The sequence below is a fragment of the Gopherus flavomarginatus genome, unplaced genomic scaffold, assembly GCF_025201925.1.
Source record: "Gopherus flavomarginatus isolate rGopFla2 unplaced genomic scaffold, rGopFla2.mat.asm mat_scaffold_90_arrow_ctg1, whole genome shotgun sequence".
Lineage (NCBI taxonomy): Eukaryota > Metazoa > Chordata > Testudines > Testudinidae > Gopherus > Gopherus flavomarginatus.
Genome location: NW_026115176.1, coordinates 156,604 through 175,590, shown reverse-complemented (window position 1 = coordinate 175,590; position 18,987 = coordinate 156,604). Strand labels below are relative to the sequence as shown.

The following is an 18,987-nucleotide window of genomic DNA, read 5'->3' as shown; positions in this document are numbered from 1 at the left end:
ATTTTGTCTGATGGGTGGTTGAAATTAACCAAAAGCTAATCACATCTGTATTCTCTAGACTGTATTAACAGTGATGGGAATGGAGTCAGCTCTTAGCCTCAAAGGGGAAATTATGGAGTAGGAAGAATGGCTAACCTCCAAAGGCGTTTCAGGTGGATAAGATGACAGCTCAAGTAACTGTGACACAATACTTCACCAAGTCATGAAGATAAATTTAGTGGGGGTGATCCTGAATATTTTGTTCAACTAATAGTTAGATGTAGTCTAACAGTCACAGAATCTAAACAGAACAGAGTAGGGTCTCTACCTAAGAAATGGAGTTGGATGGAGTGAGAAAGGATATACCTTCTGTGTGTGTGTGTAAAGGAGGTCAAATCTATCATGTTTCTTTTTGACATGTGTAATCCTTCTTAACTATTCTCGTGTGAAAAAGATATGTTAGCAGGATTGCTAAATTAGTGGATCATTGTATAACCAGAAATAACATATTGGGCCTATATTTTTATATATGGACTACTGAACTGGGGTTTATGTTATATTGTATGGATGGACTTACATACATATAATGCCATCGTTTAGGGCCAGATTCTTTTCTTAGTTACGTAAGTGGAGATGTAGTGTAACACCTGTGACTTCAATTGATTTATTCTATACTTATAACAGTATAACTGATAGCAGAATCTGCTACTTATGTTCTAACTACAGTCTCAATGAATTTAAAGAGACAAAAATGTTTCTGTTGAAATAAAATGTCACTGATTTGGGATAAACTACTATTTTTTGTTTTAGCTTTTCTGGAAACTGACTCGTTTGATTTCAGTCTATCTATCAAATCATTAACAAATAATGATATTTTTTTTCTAGTATATGCCAAATATAAACACAATTCAACTTTTGTTAGTTGTTTTATGGTGTAGCATCTCCCATGTATATATGCTGTTATCTGGTGGCCACTACTTGGAATAACTTCATCTTTTTCACTTCTTAAATTGTACATCCATCTTGTTTTCAATATAATTGTATTATACACCCTCTTCTCATCCCTTTCTCCTCTCTCAGACTTTCTAGTATGATTTATAAATTGGAATTTCCCAGTCTTCAGCTGCCAACTTCTGATTCCCTCTTTCACTTTTTATTTTATTTTATTCTCTGTAAAAGTTGTCATAGCAAATTGTTCTGTGTATAAATGCAAACTTACAATAAGAGATTATACATTCTATTAAAAAATTGATGTTTCTTTCTGTCTTTCCAAGTTGCCCATTTCAGATGGCATTTCAGTGCCTAACTCCTTTAGGCTCCTTTGGAAATTCCAGGCAACATCTAGATTGTTGCCAAATCCTGCAATATTTTATTCTAAAAAGCCCCAGCTCCTGAAGGCCTGTGAATACAAGAGAATCTCAGTGTTCCGCTAAAAATAAAGTACATTTGTAGCCCATGTGGTTTGAAGAAAAGCTTCAAAATGTAGCCTCCTGAAAGCTCAAAATCCATAAAACCTTCTTCTTCTTCTTCTTCTTCTTCTTCTATTAAACAAAGCAGTGGCAGAACCTATCCAAAGACTTATACATTCACACAGAGAAAAAACACTCTCATGCATACACAAACATATATTGCCAACCGCAAACATTCAGAAATTATGTCAGACCCCCAAAATCTCAGGAAGTGGGCTTGAAAATCATGAGATTAGAAAAAAACCCAGATGCTTTTCATTTGCCTTCTTGTTTCTCAGATTTTAAGGTTCACTCAGGTCACATTTTCTCCATAGCCATGATCACAACTGCAGCATTGTCACATAGAAAGTGAAATGCAGCTCTGGAAATGGGCAATGTGTGTCCACACCCCACTTATGTCCCAACTAAGGTTTAAGGGTATGTCTATACTGTAATCGGAGGGCAGGAGTCCAGCATGTATAGACATACACACACTAGTTTTGATCTAGCTAGTTTGGGCACCAATATCAGTGAAGCCATGGCAGGATGGGCTGGCCATGTCTGTTCAGAACCCTGGCTATGCATTGGGGTGGCTAGCCCACACTGAAGTCCATGCCACCACAGTTTCACTGCAATTGGTTCTCATGCTTGCTAGATTAATTGAACAATAGAAATGTAAGTCAGGAAGGGACCTTGAGAGGTCATCAAGTCCAATCCCCTGAGCTGAGGCAGGACTAATTAACTCTAGTCCAGACCTGGCAGGTGACTGGCCAATCTATTCTTAAAAACCTCCAGGGATGGGGATTTCACAACCTCTCTTGGAAGCCTTTTCCACAGTTTAACTACACTTATAGATAAAAAGGTTTTTTTTCTATTATCTAACTTAATTTCCCTTGCCGATGATTAAGCCCATTTCTTTGTGTCCTCTCTTCAGTGGACATGGAGAAAAATAGATCCCTGTCCTCTTATTAACATCTCTAAACATATCTGAAGTCTGTAATCAGGTCCCCCCATCAGTCTTTTTTTCTCAAGACTAAACATAACCAATTTTTAACTGTTTTTCACAGGGTGGGTTTTCTCAACCTTTTATCATTTGTGTTGCTCTCCTTTGGACTCTCTCAGTTTATCCACATCTTTCCTAGAGTGTGGCATCCAGAACTGGACACAGGACTCCAACTGAGGTCTCACCAGTGCTGAGTAGAGCGGACAATTACCTCTCATGTCTTACATACCACACTCCTGTTCATAGATCAGAAAGATATTTGTCTTTTTCACAACTCCATCACACGGTTGACTCATATTCAATTTGTGATCCACTATAACCCCCACTTGCTTTTCAGTAGTACTACCACTTAGTCAGTTATTATGCGTTTTTTAATTGTGCATTTGATTTTCCTTCCTAAGTGTAGTATGTTACATTTTCCTTTATTCAATTTCCTTATGTTGATTTCAAATCAATTGTCTAATTTGCCAAAGTCTAATATGAATTCTAATCCTGTCCTCCAAAGTGCTTGCAATCCCTTCCAGCTTGGTGGTATCTGCAAATTTTAGAAGCTTACTCTGCAGTCCATTATTCAAGTCATTAATGAAAATATTTAATAGTACCAGACCCAAGACTGACCCCTGCAAGATTCCATTGGATAAACACTCCCTGTTTTACAGCAAACCATTGATAACTACTCTTTCAGTAATGTCTTCCCTAGTTTGCTTATGAGAATGTCATGTGGCACTGTATCAAAAATCTCACTAAAATCAACATGTATTATGTTTACTGCTTCCTCCCATCCTCTAGGCTAGTACCCTATCAAAGAAGGAAATAAGGTTGGTTTGGCATGATCTGTTCTTGGCAAATCTATGCTGGCTCTTAGTTATAACCCTCTTATCTTTTAGATGCTTATGCATTATTTAATAATTTCTTGTCCGAGTGTCTGTCCAGATATCAAAGTTAGATTGACTGGTCTATAATTCTCCAGGTGGTCTTTGTACCCCCTTTTAAAAGCTAGATACTATTATTTTTCCTTCTCCAGTACTCTGGGACATCAATCATCGTCCATGAGTTCTCAAAGATAATTGCTAATAAGTATCCTAGGATGGTTTTCATCAGGTCCTGCCAACTTGAGTACTTTTAACTTATCTAAATATTGTTTGGCTCATTCTTTTCCTATTTTGGGTTGTGTTTCTTCCTCCTTGTTGTTAATATTAATTGTGTTGTGTATGTGGTGATTATTAACCTTTTTAGTAAAGACTGCGACAAAATATGCATGGCTTAACCATGTCTTTTAAGGGTGTGCACACAGCAGATGGAGAAAACTAGTGAATTAGACCCAGTGTTCAGATTACTGCAAGGTCTCAAAAAATTTTCTTGCATTTGAATATCCCCAGACATTGGATCTGGGTTTTGTGTCTTGGAACCACTACTACTGAAAACTGAAATGAGGAGATTTTCATTGAAACATCCAGATTTCTTCTTCTTCATAGAATCTTGGAACACCAGGGTTGGAAGGGACCTCAGGAGGCCATCTAGTCCAACCCCCTGCTCAGATCAGGACCAATCCCTAGACAGATTTTTGTCCTAGATTCCTAAATGGTCCCCTCAAGGATTGAATTCATAACCCTGGGTTTAGCAGGCCAATGCGCAAAACACTGAGCTATCCCTCCCCTCTCAATCTTCTGTGAACAATAACAACCTTCACTCCAATCACTTATAGGCTGAAAACCTGAGCACAGAATTGAGAAGTTAGAACTGACCAGATTTGTTTTAACATCTTCATAAATATGTTAATAAATAAAATACCAGAGTTCAGATTGCACTGATTCCTTGGAAACTGTGTTATGTCTTTCGTATGATTATTTAGGAATCAGTGAAGTGTTTGTGAAAATATTCATGAGTGACATGGCTGTGTAGAAATCTGGAAAAGTTGAACTAAGAGTAACAAACAGAATACCATCTCCCTGAGTCTTCAGAGAGCCAGAACCAATCATCCTGAGAGGGGAAGCTTGCCTGAGTCTGATTGATGCAGCAACATCTACATGAGTCTGCAGAGGACCTGAAACAATCGCTTTTGGATGGAGAAGCTTTGTTGTTCACAAAACCTTATTTTCTGAACCTTATTTTCCTTTTCTTGGAAATTTTTCAACCAGTTCTAATTTAGGCACCTTTGAAGATCCATCCTCTTTTGTTCCAATTTACTGTGAACAATTAGGAATCTATGAGAGATACCCAGAATATTTCTGATGCATTGTATGCTTTATTTATTTGACAGTTCAATGTCGAGCTCAAAAGAAGGTTGTGCTTTGTTATTACAAACATCCCAGGGCCAGTGATACAGATATTAACTAGCAAAAGAAGAAGATCCCATTACAAATAATAGGCCAGGTTATGATCTCGGTGGGAAGCCAAAGGACCAGCTCCCCAGCTGGATTAAATCATTGGCTTCTTTGGAGACAATTGGCCAGATTCCTACCTGGTGTAAATCTGTGTCACTTCTTGGGAGGCCACTAGCTGAGTCAGATAGAAAAGAAAATGTGTATAGCTCGAGTCTAAAACTGCAATCAGCCTAGCCTCCCATGTGTCATGTTCTAATTGTCTCCACATTTATTCCAAACAAATCCAGTTTTATGCTTAAGGAGATGAGTTTCCATTCTCACCACTTGCTATTCTGAAGTAAATTGATCTAACTGCATTGACCCAATGGAACCAGATCCCCAGCTGGTGTAATTGGCCTTAGCTCCACTGGAGTACATGGTCCGGATCCCCCCCTGGTGTGAATGGGTGTTACCATGGGAGCCAGTGGTCCAGATCCCCTGCTGGTGTGAATTGGTGTAACCATTGGAGTCAATTGCCATGATCACCTGCTGGTGTGCATGGGTGTAACCATTGGAGTCCAAGGGCCAGATTCCCAGCTGAAGTAAATCAGAGTAGGCCTACTGATCTGAGTGCAGATTTACCCCAGTTGAGAATCCAGGCCCAGTGCTGATCAGGGTGATAAATATGAAGTGGAACAAATTGGGTGCATGACATTGACAGACCCCTACTGTGCATCCCCATGTACATTAGGGTTCTGTTAATATCATGCAGGAGAGGGGAGATGAGGTTTGTTCTGACTCAAGGATGCCTCACCCACTTGGGTCTCTTCCAGGATCCTCCCTTTGCTGCCAGCTACATTCATTCTTGCTGAGTTGAGATGCCCCCTGCTATGTTCTTCTGTATAGTTTCATCGATTGCAAGGTCAGAAGGGACTACTGTGATCATCCAGTCTGACCTCCTGGATAACACCAGCTAGAGAACTGTCCCCAAAAGAGTTCCTAGAGCAGAGATTTTAGAAGAATTAGGTGAAAGGTGGGAAAATATTTGACCACGTGTCTAAAGAAAGAGTCAAAACAGTTCAACTCTTTTTTTTCCAAAATGATGTTTCTTTTAGAAATTTTGCTAAGCTTGTTTTTTAAAGGATTAAAGAAAAAAATCCAAAACCACAACTCAGCTAAACAATATGACAAAGCTAAATGCAGAAATGAAAAAAAAAATAATTGGAGGTTGACTCAAAATAAATTTTTTTTTTTAATTATTTTTCAGTTTGGCCACCCAACAAAGAAAATCAGTCATTTGCTCGGCTCTACTTAAGAGCCTAAGTCACATTTTGAAAACTAAACACATAGGAGCCTAAATCCTTTTGACTAAATCCAGTACGAGCCACGTATTGTTTGCACACCCCAGCTGTTAGACGTCGGCTGACACACTGTGTGTGTGACACCCATTCTTAGAGATCCCATCAAACTCAGCTATTTTCTGTGCTAGTGAGGCCACAGTGGGTACGTCTACACCACGGCAAAAATCCCCTCAGCAGTGAGTCACAGACTCTGGGCCTACTGACACGGGCTTGTGGGGCCTGCACTGCGGGGTTCAGAAATAGCAATATCAACTTTCCCACTTGGGCTCTGAAATCTCTCAAGTGTGTGATCTAGCCACTGGGCAGTGAGATATTCTGATATGGGGGTCCCTCCATCTCTTTCGTTGAAGCTGTTCTACTGTGGATAAATAATTAAAGAAACATTGGGTTGGAGAGACAGTGTACCAGCATGAGAATGAGTCTATGTAGCCTAGTGGTTAGAGTGCTTAGCTAGGAAGGGAGTGGCCCACAATCCCGTCCCCTTGTCCTTTTGTTATTCAGCCCCAGTGGAACAATTTCAGTAGCAGCAACAGTCTGAATAGTTCACAGCCCAGTGGTTCCGGCACTCACCTGAGAGGAAGCATGTTCCTGTTCAAATCCTTTCTCCCCTTCAGGCAGAGGGGGGAATTAAAGAGGAACTCTCACACATCCCAGGGGAGAGGTCCAACTACTGGACTAAGAGTCACAAGGGCATTCCTCTTCCCCTCACCCTGGCTTCTTGCAAGAAACATGTGGCAGCTTTGTGGATCACAGCAGTGAGTAAAATTGGGACACAGGCACCGCTGGGCATCAGTCACAGAGTTGATTTCAGTGGGAGTTAGATGCCTAAATATCTGACATGACCAGTGTCCAAACCCAGAGGCTGTTGCTTTGCTAAGTGGCCTCTGACCGATGCTGTGTCTGAGTCCAGAGAGCTGTTCTCAGGCAGCTCCCCTTGTTGGTGGTGAATAGGCCCCCACCCCGTTGGATAGTCCCCATTACATGGCCCTTCCTTTCAGACCGGATGCTGGATTCGATCATGCTTTCCCCAGCATGGCACTGAGTGAGTGGCTCATGGCCTCTGAACACCCCTTCTCTATCCAGATCTCTGTCTATGTGATTCCTTCGCTGTTCCCTGTCTATGCTGCTTCCTGGCAGGCTCTGTGCAGGACCCTTTGAGAAAGGGCTTTTAAAGTGTGTGTCTCTTGGACCATGATGAGGTGGAGAGATGATTGGGCTAATAATTAAAAAAACACAGGAGCAGTGGGGCTAGATCCACCGCGTTCCATGTGGCTGCTCAAAGCAGCTTGCAGTAGATTCGTTCTCATACTCATTCACTCTCTCTCTGGCCCAATGATTCTCATTATTCAGGCACAGTGGAGCAGCATCAACAGGAAAGACTGAGGGCAGGTCTACACTAGAAGCACTACATCTGCAGAGCTGCGCCACTGTAGTGCATCTGGTGAAGGCGCGCTATGCCAATGGGCGAGCACTCTCCTGTTGACATAGTGTACTCCATGTCCGCAAGAGGCGGAAGCTATGGGGGTCTCCAACATCCCAGGTGAGTGCTCTAACCAGTGGGCTGCCAGTCATGATGAGTGGCAGTTAGTTGACTAAAAGTCCATTTGTGAATCTACTCTGGGGTTTCTTAGACCATATTTGCAGCCCAGTAAAGGAAAAGGATGCTTTGAATTCAGACTATTGAGTAGTCCTTGAAAAAGAAAGTGTAGTCTAAACCTTACACTTACCCAATCCAGGGAAAGAACTGTGCCATGTGAGTTATGCACCAGATAAAAACAACTCATATTCTGGACTTTACATACTGACTATTAGCAATGAGTCACCTAAAAATGAATGTCAGCCCAAGGATTGTCCACAGAATATTTCAAATGATTAAATGTGAAAAACCTGATCTGCTCAAGGATACAGCTGGTGAAAAAATTGGAAAAAGTTGTTCCCATAGAAAAAATTAACTTTCGTTCCAAACTAGATCTTGTAAAAAATTATCCAGACTTTAAGGGAAAGAAATATATATTCAGTAAACAACATAAATTGATTGATCAATAGATAGATTAGATAGATACCTTGACAGAAATGGCTCTTGAAATTTATCATTTATCAAAATCATAACTTCATTAAATATATACATATATATACACATACACAGGTGTTTAGTAAATTAAAAAAAACAGTAACCAACTTTATCATGATTTCTATATAATTTTTTTTTAAAAAATTGAATTTAAAAATATTAAAAAGTGGCTCTGATTTCAACCCTCCAAATAGTAATAACCTCAAAAGAAGGAGACTTTTTCAGTAAACTGGGGCTTTTTTTTTTTTTTTTTCATTTCAGACCAAAATTCGCCCATGGAGAATTCACAAACCAAGACATTACGTTTATTGATTAAATCATTCTGAGGAACTGCTTTTCTTTCCCCTGGCATGAGTTAATAGTCCATCAAGATGGGCAACCCAGATTGCTATGCTTGGATCCAGATTCTCTCCATTTTGATTTATCTTACACAAATTAGCTTGGATGGCCTGAATTCTTCTGAAATCCATAAATTTACCGAGAGTTTTCCTCAGGGCCTCCTTGACCTCTTTGTTTCTTAGGCTGTAAATGAGGGGATTGACCAAGGGGGTCAGGACTGTGTAAAGGAGAGAGAACACTTTGTTCAGGTCTCTCAGTGTATCATTTTTTGGCAACACGTACACAATAGTGATGGTCCAATAGAAAATGGTTACCACAATGACGTGAGAGGAGCAGGTGGAGAAGGCCTTTTGCCTCCCAGTGGTGGAAGGGATTTGCAGGATGGCAACAATTATACAGACATAGGATGTTACAGTGAGTAGAAATGGGGGCAGGGTGAATATAAAGGACAGCGTGGAAGCCAAAAGTTCCACAAGGTGAGTGTCACTGCAGGAGATGTTCAGCAGCGGGTTGAAATCGCAAAAAAAATGATCAATTTCATTGGGGCCACAGAAAGTTAATTGTAAAATCATTCCAGTTACTATGGAACTAGTCAGTAACCTGCTCACCCAAGACCCAGCAGCTAGCTGGAGGCAGAACCTGCCATGCATAATTATTGTATAATGGAGGGGTTACATATTGCTAAATAACGATCATAAGACATGGCTGCTAGAAGATAACATTCTGTAGCTGCTAAGAAGCCAAAGGTATTATATTGTATGACACATGCATAGAAAGAAATGGTTCTGTCCCCAGTCAGGAGACTGGCCAGCACCCTGGGCAGAATGGTGGAGGTGTAGCAGGTCTCCAAGCAGGACAAGTTCCCCAGAAATAAGTACATGGGGGTGTGTAGGTGCTGATCAACCACAACCAGCACCAGGATGAGGATGTTCCCAGCCATGGTCATAATGTAGATCACCAGAAACAGCAGGAAGAGAAGAGTCTGAAGCTCCGGGGTATTCCTGAATCCCAGGAGGATGATTTCTGTGACAGACGTTTGATTTCCTCCTTCTGCATCTACCATGGGTTTTGTCTAGGGGAAAACCAAACAAACTCTGAAGATCATTTGGAAAGCAAGAAGTTAAATGCTCATATTTTGACCTCACTCTATTCCACACGTGTCCTTCTGGGTACTTTTAAAAGGCTGTCTGGAAAAGATCAAATCTTCAAACTGAGTTTGATATTTTTGGAGACTGTGTTGAGCTCTATTTCAGATCAAATTGCAAACACAGAACAATGCACGATACCCTAAATCTGACAGCAATACAGAAATTCTTGGCGTGAGAGGAAAACAACAACAAGTATAAAGCTTTCATCTCCACCATCTTTTGATAGTTGCTTTGAGACACTTGCTCCCACATTTTCCCCTTATTCATTACAAGGTTGCCCTGTCATAGACAGGCACATTTCGGTGAATGCTACCAAATAGTATCCATATTAAAACCTTTTTCCTAATGGTCTAAGCTTGGCTTCACCCTTCCCCTACCGTTGGCGCTGATATGGACACCCTCAATAATTCTTTGTGCGTAGGATCTACGGATCGACAGACATACACACCATTGCAAATGACACTTTAAAAACAGTGCTATGTCATTGGTATTCAAGGCCCAATTCACAACTGCCTTGTAGATAAGACTGTTTGAAATGTTTTCATCAAAACTGATTTTCAGTAGAAAATTGGGTTTTGGTGGAAATGAAATGTATTTATTTATTTATTTGTTTATTTTTTGGCAAACACTGCTTGTGGAAAACTCTTATTTTTCTCAAAATATTCCAGATATATTTGGCCAAAAAATAGAAGCTGTACTTTTTTCCTCACACCTCTCTCATCCTCAATGGGGCAAGGCCTCCATGATACTCATCTCCCCTTCACTGGAGAATTGTGGGAGATGGAGTCCAGCTGGGGATCCCAGCCCATAGAGGAGAATGGGGACTTGAGGAACAAATGGCACATCACATTTTTGCCCTACATCTTTTGATTTTCAGTAAATTTTTTCATTAAATTCCCCCTGAACAAAACATAATGTTGGGAGGAGCACTACTTCTGCCTTGTATGGTCATTTGCACCTATGCAAAGCGAGTGCCACGGGGCGTGAGACACTTTTCACACTCATTTTGTTCTGGGGCACATACACTGGCTCCAGGCAGGAAAGATTCATCCCCATAGTATTCTACATATTATTATTTTTCTGGAACATACCAGGGACAATCTTGAGTAATGGTCCAGGCACTGCTGTGCTCCTTGTAAGTATAGCCTACATCCGTGATTTTCAATCTTTTTTTCATTTGCAGATCCCCAGAAAATTTTCAGTGGAGGTGTGGATCCCCAACGGTCTATGGAACACACGTTGAAAACCACTGATCTAGACAAATATACTATTATGGGTGCACAATTGGCTGGGAAGACATAGTCAGAGAGGTCAGAGAGTAGTTATCAATTGCTCATAATTGAGCTGGAAGGGTATATCCTGCAGGGATCTCTCTTTGGTCTAGTTCTATTGAATATCTTCATAAATGATGTGGATAATGCAATAGGAAGTACACTTATAATGGGTGGGGCCCAGAAGCGCCACCAGCGTTTTTGGAGCTCAAGGAGTGGAAAGTCCTGTTCCTGAAATGGTTCCCCCAACAGAGGTGGCAGAAGGTCCCACCCCCAAAATACTGACGATGACCGAGGTGGCAGAAAAGTCGTCCACTGCGGTCGCTGCCCCGCAAATATTAGCTCCCTAAGTGACCTTCTAGGTTGCCTAATGGGTTGTGCCGGCCCTGGTGGGGCCAGAAATGAGGAGTTCAGATTGCGGGAGGAAGCTCTGGGATGATGCAGAAGGGTGGGGTGTGTGGAGGGGTGGGGATGAGGGCTCTGCCTGGGGGTGCAGGCTCCAGTGTGGGGCTGAGGATGAGGGATTTGGTGTGTAGGAGGTGCTCCGGGCTGGGAATGAGGGGTTCAGAGGGTGGGAGAGGGATCAGGGCTGACACAAGGGTTTGGAGCATGGGAGAGGGTTGAGGGCTCTGGCTGGGGGTGGGGATGGAGTTGAGGATGATGGGTCTGGGATGCAGGAGAGTGCTCCAGGCTGTGCTGAGGGGTTCGGAAGGCAGCAGGGAGATCATGTCTGGGGCAAGTGGTTGGGGTGTGTGGGGAGAGCCTCAGAGGTGCAGGTTCTGGGCAGAGCTTACATCAAGTGGCTCCTGGAATCTGTGGCATATCCTCCCTCCAGCTCCTAGGTGAAGACATGGCAAGGCAAGCCTCACACCCCACTGCTCAACGGGAGCTTGAGGGCCAAATTAAAACAGCCAGTGGGCCACATGTGCCCCACCCCTGGTCTAGATAATACTTAGCCCTGCCTCTGTGCAGGACACTAGACTAGATGACCTACTGAGGTTCCTTCCAGTCCTACTTTTCTATGATTCTATGACTGTGGGAAAACATCCCCCTAAATGGTGAGACAAAGGACCTGAATCCTGAGTCCCTTCTTGCTGCCGCCCTAGGTGAACAAGGAATAGTGAAGGTTCTTGAGGCAACTGCTTCTTTTATATCAGCAGCATATGGCCACCTCCCACATCCCTCTCCAACCACTCCAGAGACCCATACTACAAGGTCACCTATCTCTCTGCTCTCCAGGGTCTGCCAGTCACACCCAACTCTGCACCTCCTTTGTTCCCTTTGCCCATTAGCCCCTTCACACTTTCTCCCGTGCTGCCCCCCAATAGCAGGAACATATGTCTTATCTCTATGCCCCATCTCAACAATAAATTGCTAATTAATTAATAAGAAAGAAAGAAAGAAAGAAAGAAAGAAAGAAAGAAAACTAGAAGCTTATTGAACAAGCAACCATGACAGCCTAATTCTGTGCATTCTGTTCCCAATCCATCTATCCGCATTGCCTGTTATTTTCTCCCCTAGCATCCTGCCTTGTCATGATTAGCTGAGTCAAAAAGATCTTTGTTACTAGGAGAAATATCATTATGTACCAGGGCTTGTCGACTCTATAGATGCTACAGCACCACAGCTGTGCCACTGTAGCACTGCAATGTGGATATTCGCTGAAGTGATGGAAGAAGTATTTCCATCACCATCATTATTTCTACCCCACGAGAGGCGATAGCTAGACTGATGGAAGAATTCTCCCATTCAGCTAGCAGTGTCTATACTGGGGTTTAGGCCAGCTTAACTATGTCTCTCAGCAATGTGAATTTTTCACACACTTGAGTAACGTAGCTAGGTCAGCCTAAGTTTTATGTGTCAACCAGCCTCAGTTCTCTAATAAAATCAAGAGAGTGTCTCACCTGCCTTGAGAACAAAGGATTGTTTCTTTGGTAGCTCATCAGGCTTCTAAGAGTATGAACCAAAGAACATATCTAGGGATATGAGCCCATATGAGTGATCGCACAGAAGTCAGAAAACTACTACAGAATCCCCATGGAATTATGTGCCTTGAACACCAACCTCAGTAGGTGGGGATCAATGAAGCTTAAAATAAGCAACCAATCTTTCAATGCCCTTGTGAGCAATCGTTGCTCTAGTAATTAGTCCCAGAGTTCTCCCTCCTGCATCCGCAAAGATTAGTCCATCAGATCTTTCACAGAGTTTTGCTGTAAATGTGGCCTCCTGAAGCCCTCGCTCATATAAGTGTCAGTTACTCCACTAAGTTGCCATCTCAACACTGATGTGGTCACTTGAGTGAGTACTGGTCACTTCGGTGAGTAAGGATGGCAGAATCAAACCCACAGAATTCAGGATCAGGCCCATATTAATGAAGCTGAAGTAACTCAGAGCTCAGAGCTGCTTATGAAGTCAGCAGGAAATGAGGGTGGATTCTAAACACAAACTGCTTTGGAGATTCGTGTTATGTGAAGCTTTACTGTATATCAACTTGCCACTGTGACCAGTGGTGAATAGAATCAGACAGCCTTCTGAAACCAAAGTTTGGTTTCTTTTAACACTACGTACAAGGGGTTTAGAAGGAAAAAATATGAATTTTAAAACAACACATAATCTAGCTTAACTAGCGGCCTTGCTTCTTCAGACACCCCAGCAGGAGCCTGTCTCTCTGCTTCCTTTCCCTAGTTCCCCTAGACAACTTGCTTTATAATTCTGCCAGCATTTGTTTGATTCTCTGGTTCCCAGGCCTTTACCTATCCTAGCATAGTCAATATCAGATCTCAGGTTTTTGCTGAGAAGAGGCTTATCATGAGCCATTCTATTTCCTTTCCTGATTGATTACCCTTTCTGCCCCTCAATTAAGCTAAACCAGCATATTCGTACAGTAAACGGCCCAATGACCAGCTCAAAACACAGTGTAAAGAAGTTATTACAGAACTGTTCCGATTCCATCATATAGATACTTGTCTGGAAGATGCTTTACTCAAACCAAGTTATTGGGATCAATCCAGTAATAACTGGATAGATCCCAATAACTCTGGCCTGGGCTATACAGGAAGTCACACTAGATGATCTAATGATCCCTTCTGGGCATAAACACTACGAATCTATGAAAAGTAAAAACAGTGAATGTCTTAGGCCATCATCTTCAAAAGTGACCTGTGGCTTTGAGATACCTTGGGCCTGATTTCCAGATTGCTAATCACACCCAACTCCACAAGAAGCCAATGTGACTGGCAGATGTTCCGAACATCTGAGAAACCCCAAAAGCCCCAAAGCCAATTTTTATCAAAGGGTACACAAATTTGAGTGCCTCTTCTTTTTTATGCCTCATTTATGAACATTTGGCCTGGTTTGTTTTGTTTTTGCTGAGTACCCTCAGTGGGTGTGGCTGGGGTTGTTGGTTCTTAGCACATTTGGAGAAGAAGGTCCAGGCTGGATTAAATTAAATGGAGGAACCCCAACTTAGTGGTTTCCTTGCAACATTTGGCCTCAGAGTCTGCCCAGGGCAGCTACCATGTAATGCTTGCTTTTGAAGCAAGGAACTGAGCAACAATGGCCTGTAAGACTCCAACGCTTTGTTGAATCACACCGTTAGCATCCAGTTCTGATGCCGTTACTTGGGATCCCCTTTCTGCAAATCCTTCCTGTGACGTTGCACTACATTATGCTTTATAAAAATATGTTTATAAGTGTGAATATGATGTAACTGGAATACACTTTGTGCAAAAGGTCTCTTGTAAGGAATCATTACAAAGCTTGTGGCACCTTATAGACTAACAGAAGTATTGGAGCATAAGTTTTCGTGGGTGAATACCCACTTCATCCCATTCATCTGACAAAGTGGGTATTCACTCATGAAAGCTTATGCTCCAGTACGTCTGTTAGTCTATAAGGTGCCACAGGACTCTTTGTCACTTTTTACAGATCCAGACTAACATGACTACCCCTCTGATACATTATAAAGCTTATAATCTACTGAGTGCGTTTCTTCTATTTTTATGAATGTATCACTCTTGTATCTGTAACTAGGAATGTGAAGTATAACTTTCAGGTCCTATTGTGATTTTCCAGAGTGTTGGCCATTAGTATTGGTTTAGAATCTTGATGGCTCCAGTTAACAAGGACAATTGTTTGAAAATGGTTTATTTACCTGAAAACGTTCCTGTATACATTCAGGCCAGCCTTGGAAGACTGGAGGGGGCCTCACAGGACATGTGAACATGTCACCTGATACTGGAACCCATCTTAAGCCTGGTACTTTTCCATTTAGAAGGATGGATGGGAACCCAGAGAGACAAAAGATTCCTGCGTTGTGACAAAGAGATAAAAGGAGGTGGAACAGAACAAAGCCTGTCCCAGTCATGAGAAAGCCCCTGCTTTTCACCTAAAATGCCTGCTGGAACTAATAAGGACTGTATTGGGGAAAGGATTGGGCCCAGACTAGGAAGGATTCTAGTCCGTAAAAGAAGTTTATTGGAATATCTATGAGGGTGAGATTTACGTGTAAACAGTTTCTTAATGTATTAGGCTTAAATTTATGTGTTTTGTTTTATTTTGCTTGGACACTTACTTTGTTCAGTCTGTTATTACTTAGAACCACTTAAATCCTCCTTTTTATACTTAATTAAATCACTTTTGTTTATTGATAAACCCAGAGTAAGTGAATAATATCTGGGGGAGCAAACAGCTGTGCATCTCTCTCATTCGGTGTTATAGAGGGTGGACAATTTATGTGATTACCCTGTTTAAGCTTTATACAGAATAAAATGGATTTATTTGCAGTTTGGATCCCATTGGGAACTGGGTGTCTGGGTGCTGGAGATAGGTGGCCTGCTGAGCAGTTTTCAGTTAAAGTCTGCAGCTTTGAGGGCGCGGACCAGATCTGGGTCTTTGTTGCAGCAGCCTAGCATGTCTGGCTCAACAAGGCAGGGTTCTGAAGTCCCAAGCTGGCAGGGAAAACAGGCTCAGAGCTAAATTCAGAACATCAGGTGACAGTCCCAAGGGGGACTCTGTGACCAAACCTGTCACACTTCCATCCTTTCCTAAGTAGTGCTTTCCCAGGAGAGCTGGACACATTGAAGACATGAATAAAGGTCCGCAAAATCTATAATATATTTTAAGATCCATTTCATCTGACCTTTGGCATAACACAGGGTAACAAACTTTGTCCAGTGATTCCTGCCTCCAGCCCACAAATTATGGCTGAACTTGAATGTGTTGTTCAGAAAGGTACCTGATCATCATTAAGCTGCATTTTCAAGAGACCTGGAGGGAATTAGTGCCTGATTCTGACTGACTTTCAATGGGATTTGGTCACCTCACTAATCTGGATTCTAAGACTCAAAGAGATGGAGAATGTGGCACATCACTTGTCATGCTGAGGATAAGGCCTTTGCTCCTTAACTGGAAAAAGTCCCATAGTAGCCCTGGTGTATATGGCTCTGTAACCAGGACTGGATTAAGACAGGATCCATGGATCCAGTGCCTACGCTAGGTGAATGCCCAAGGATATAACAGAGGTTGCCTACTGCCAGAGAGTATTGGAATCTGCTAAGGGGACAACACTGGCAGACTGTTGAGCCAGAAATGTCATAAGCTTTTTGCTTTGTTGATGGTCTTATGGCTGGATGGAATCCAGGTCCTAATCCACCTCACCCCACTACTGACCTTGTCTGTGTGTTGTTCTTTAAGGCCTCAATTCAGCAAGGTACCTTTAGCACATGTCTAATTTTTAAACATATTCTTAGTCCCATGGAACTCAATGGGAATTCTCACATGCTTAAAATTAAATACATGTTCGAGCATCATGCTGAATTGGGGTCTAAAGTGCTTAGAGGCTGCTTGGGACAGTAGCAGCACTCACTTTGGATCAAACAATTAATGAGGAGATGCACACACTGTGCTCTTCCTTTTGTTTGTTCTTCTCTCATGGTTAACTCTTAATAGAAAATACAATCTCATTTAGACAGAGTCTGAGGATTTCAAAGCTGCTTAAGGGATCTGATCACCTTGTTCCCATTAAAAGCAATGTGAAATATGTGTCTAAATCTCCTAGACAGCTTGGAAAAGCTCGCCTGGAGACTATATGCTTGTTATTTGCCCATGAGAAAGATAGTAGATGTCAAGATAGTCATAAGAGAATTCAAGATCACAATTCAAGGCTGGAGAATTATGGCCTGAACCACTCCTGAGCATGCTGGGATTATTTATTTATGTATTGTCTTTTGTACTTCTCTATGATAAAATATAATTTTGGGGAGGGATAATTCAATGGTTTGAGCATTGGCCTGCTGAACCCAGGGTTGTGAGTTCAATCTTTGAGGGGGGCATTTAGGGATTTGAGGCAAAAAAATGTTTGGTGATTGGTCCTTCTTCGAGCAGGGGTTTGGGCTAGATGATCTTCTGAGGTCCCTTCCAAACCTGATATTCTATGATAATTCAGCTCAGTAGAACATGTGCTCCCAGTGTGATGCTGTGGCCAAAAAGGCTAATATCCTGGGGTGCATAAATAAGGGAAGCTTAAATAGGAGCATATAAGTCATTTTACCTCTGTATTTGTCATTGGTGTGACTGCTGCTGGAATACAGTGTCCAATTCTGGTGCCCACAATACAAGAAGGTTGTTAATAGATTGGAGAGGGTTCAGAGAAGAGCCACAGAATGATTAGAGGATTGCAAAACATGACTTGTAGTGATAGACTCCAGGAGCATAATCTGGTTAGTTTAACAAAGAGAGTGTTAAGGTATGACTAGATCGCCTACATGAGGGACTAAAAATTGATACTGGGCTTATCAATCTAGCAGAGAACGGTCTAACGTGATTTAAAGGCTGGAAGTTGAAGCTAGACAATTTCAGACAGGAAATATATTTTAACAGTGAGAGTAATTAACCATTGGAACAATTTACCAAGGCTTGTGGTGGATTCTCCATCACTGACAATTTTAAAATCAAGATTGGATGACGACTCATGGTTGCCTGCAACTCTCATTCCTGCCAGATGGAAGAGACTCTGCAGCATGTCTGGAATTTTGTTGACATTCAAACATTTATGAGGCATATTTCCAAAAGTACAGAGGGAGGCCGGGTGTCTGTCACAAGGGGTCCTGGCTGTTGAAGGGAGGTGGGCTTAGCTCTACCTGTGACTAATGATCAGCCTCCCAGAGGATGGATCTCGGGCCAGAGATCAGGCAACAGCCTGCAGGTTGCTTGCTCCATAGAATCATAAAATATCACGGTTGGAAGGGACATCAGGAAGTCATCTAGACTAACCCCCCGCTCAAAGCAGGACCAGTTCCCAACTAAATCATTCCAGCCAGGGCTTTGTCAAGCCTGACCTTAAAAACTGCTAAGGAAGGAGATTCCACCACCTCCCTAGGTAATCCCATTCCTTTTCTGCAGAATTGCTGTCTAGCCACTCAGTCCCTAGTCTGTAGCAGTGCATGGGATTCTTCTATCCTAACTGCAGGACTCTGCACTTGTCCTTGTTGAACTTCATCAGGTTTCTTTTGGCCCAATCCTCTAATTTGTCTAGATCACTCTGGACCCTATCTCTACCCTCTAGCATATCTACCACTCCTCCCAGTTTAGTGTCATCTGCAAACTTGCTGAGAGTGCAGTCCACGCCATCCTCCAGATCATTAATGAAGATATTGAACAAAACTGGCCCCAGGACTGACCCTTGGGGCACTCTGCTTGAAACCGGCTGCCAACTAGACTTGGAACCGTTGATCACTACCCGTTGAGCCTGATGATTTAGCCAGCTTTCTATCCACATTATAGTCCATTCATCCAGCCCATACTTTAACTTGCTGGCAAGAATACTGTGGGAGACCATATCAAAAGCTTTGCTAAAGTCAAGGAATAACACATCCATGGCTCAGTTAGGGAGAGAGATCCAGGAGAAAGAACCTAGAAGGAGACTCTCCACACCCATCAGCTGGGAGGCCTGGCTGGAGAGACCTGCTGTGTGTGTAGGAGCCACAGGATGGGCTAGGCAGGACCAGTCTGTTGTGACTGGCACTGTGGGTTGCACTAGTTTTGGAAAATAAACCCACTCCTGGA

The 18,987-nt window shown here is 42.3% G+C and overlaps 1 pseudogene; it reads right to left on the bottom strand.

Annotated features, from left to right (window-relative positions):
* Positions 1–8,482: 8,482 nt before the first annotated feature.
* On the bottom strand, positions 8,483–9,567 carry LOC127042684 (olfactory receptor 10A7-like; annotated as a pseudogene).
* Between the last annotated feature and the right edge of the window lie 9,420 nt (positions 9,568–18,987).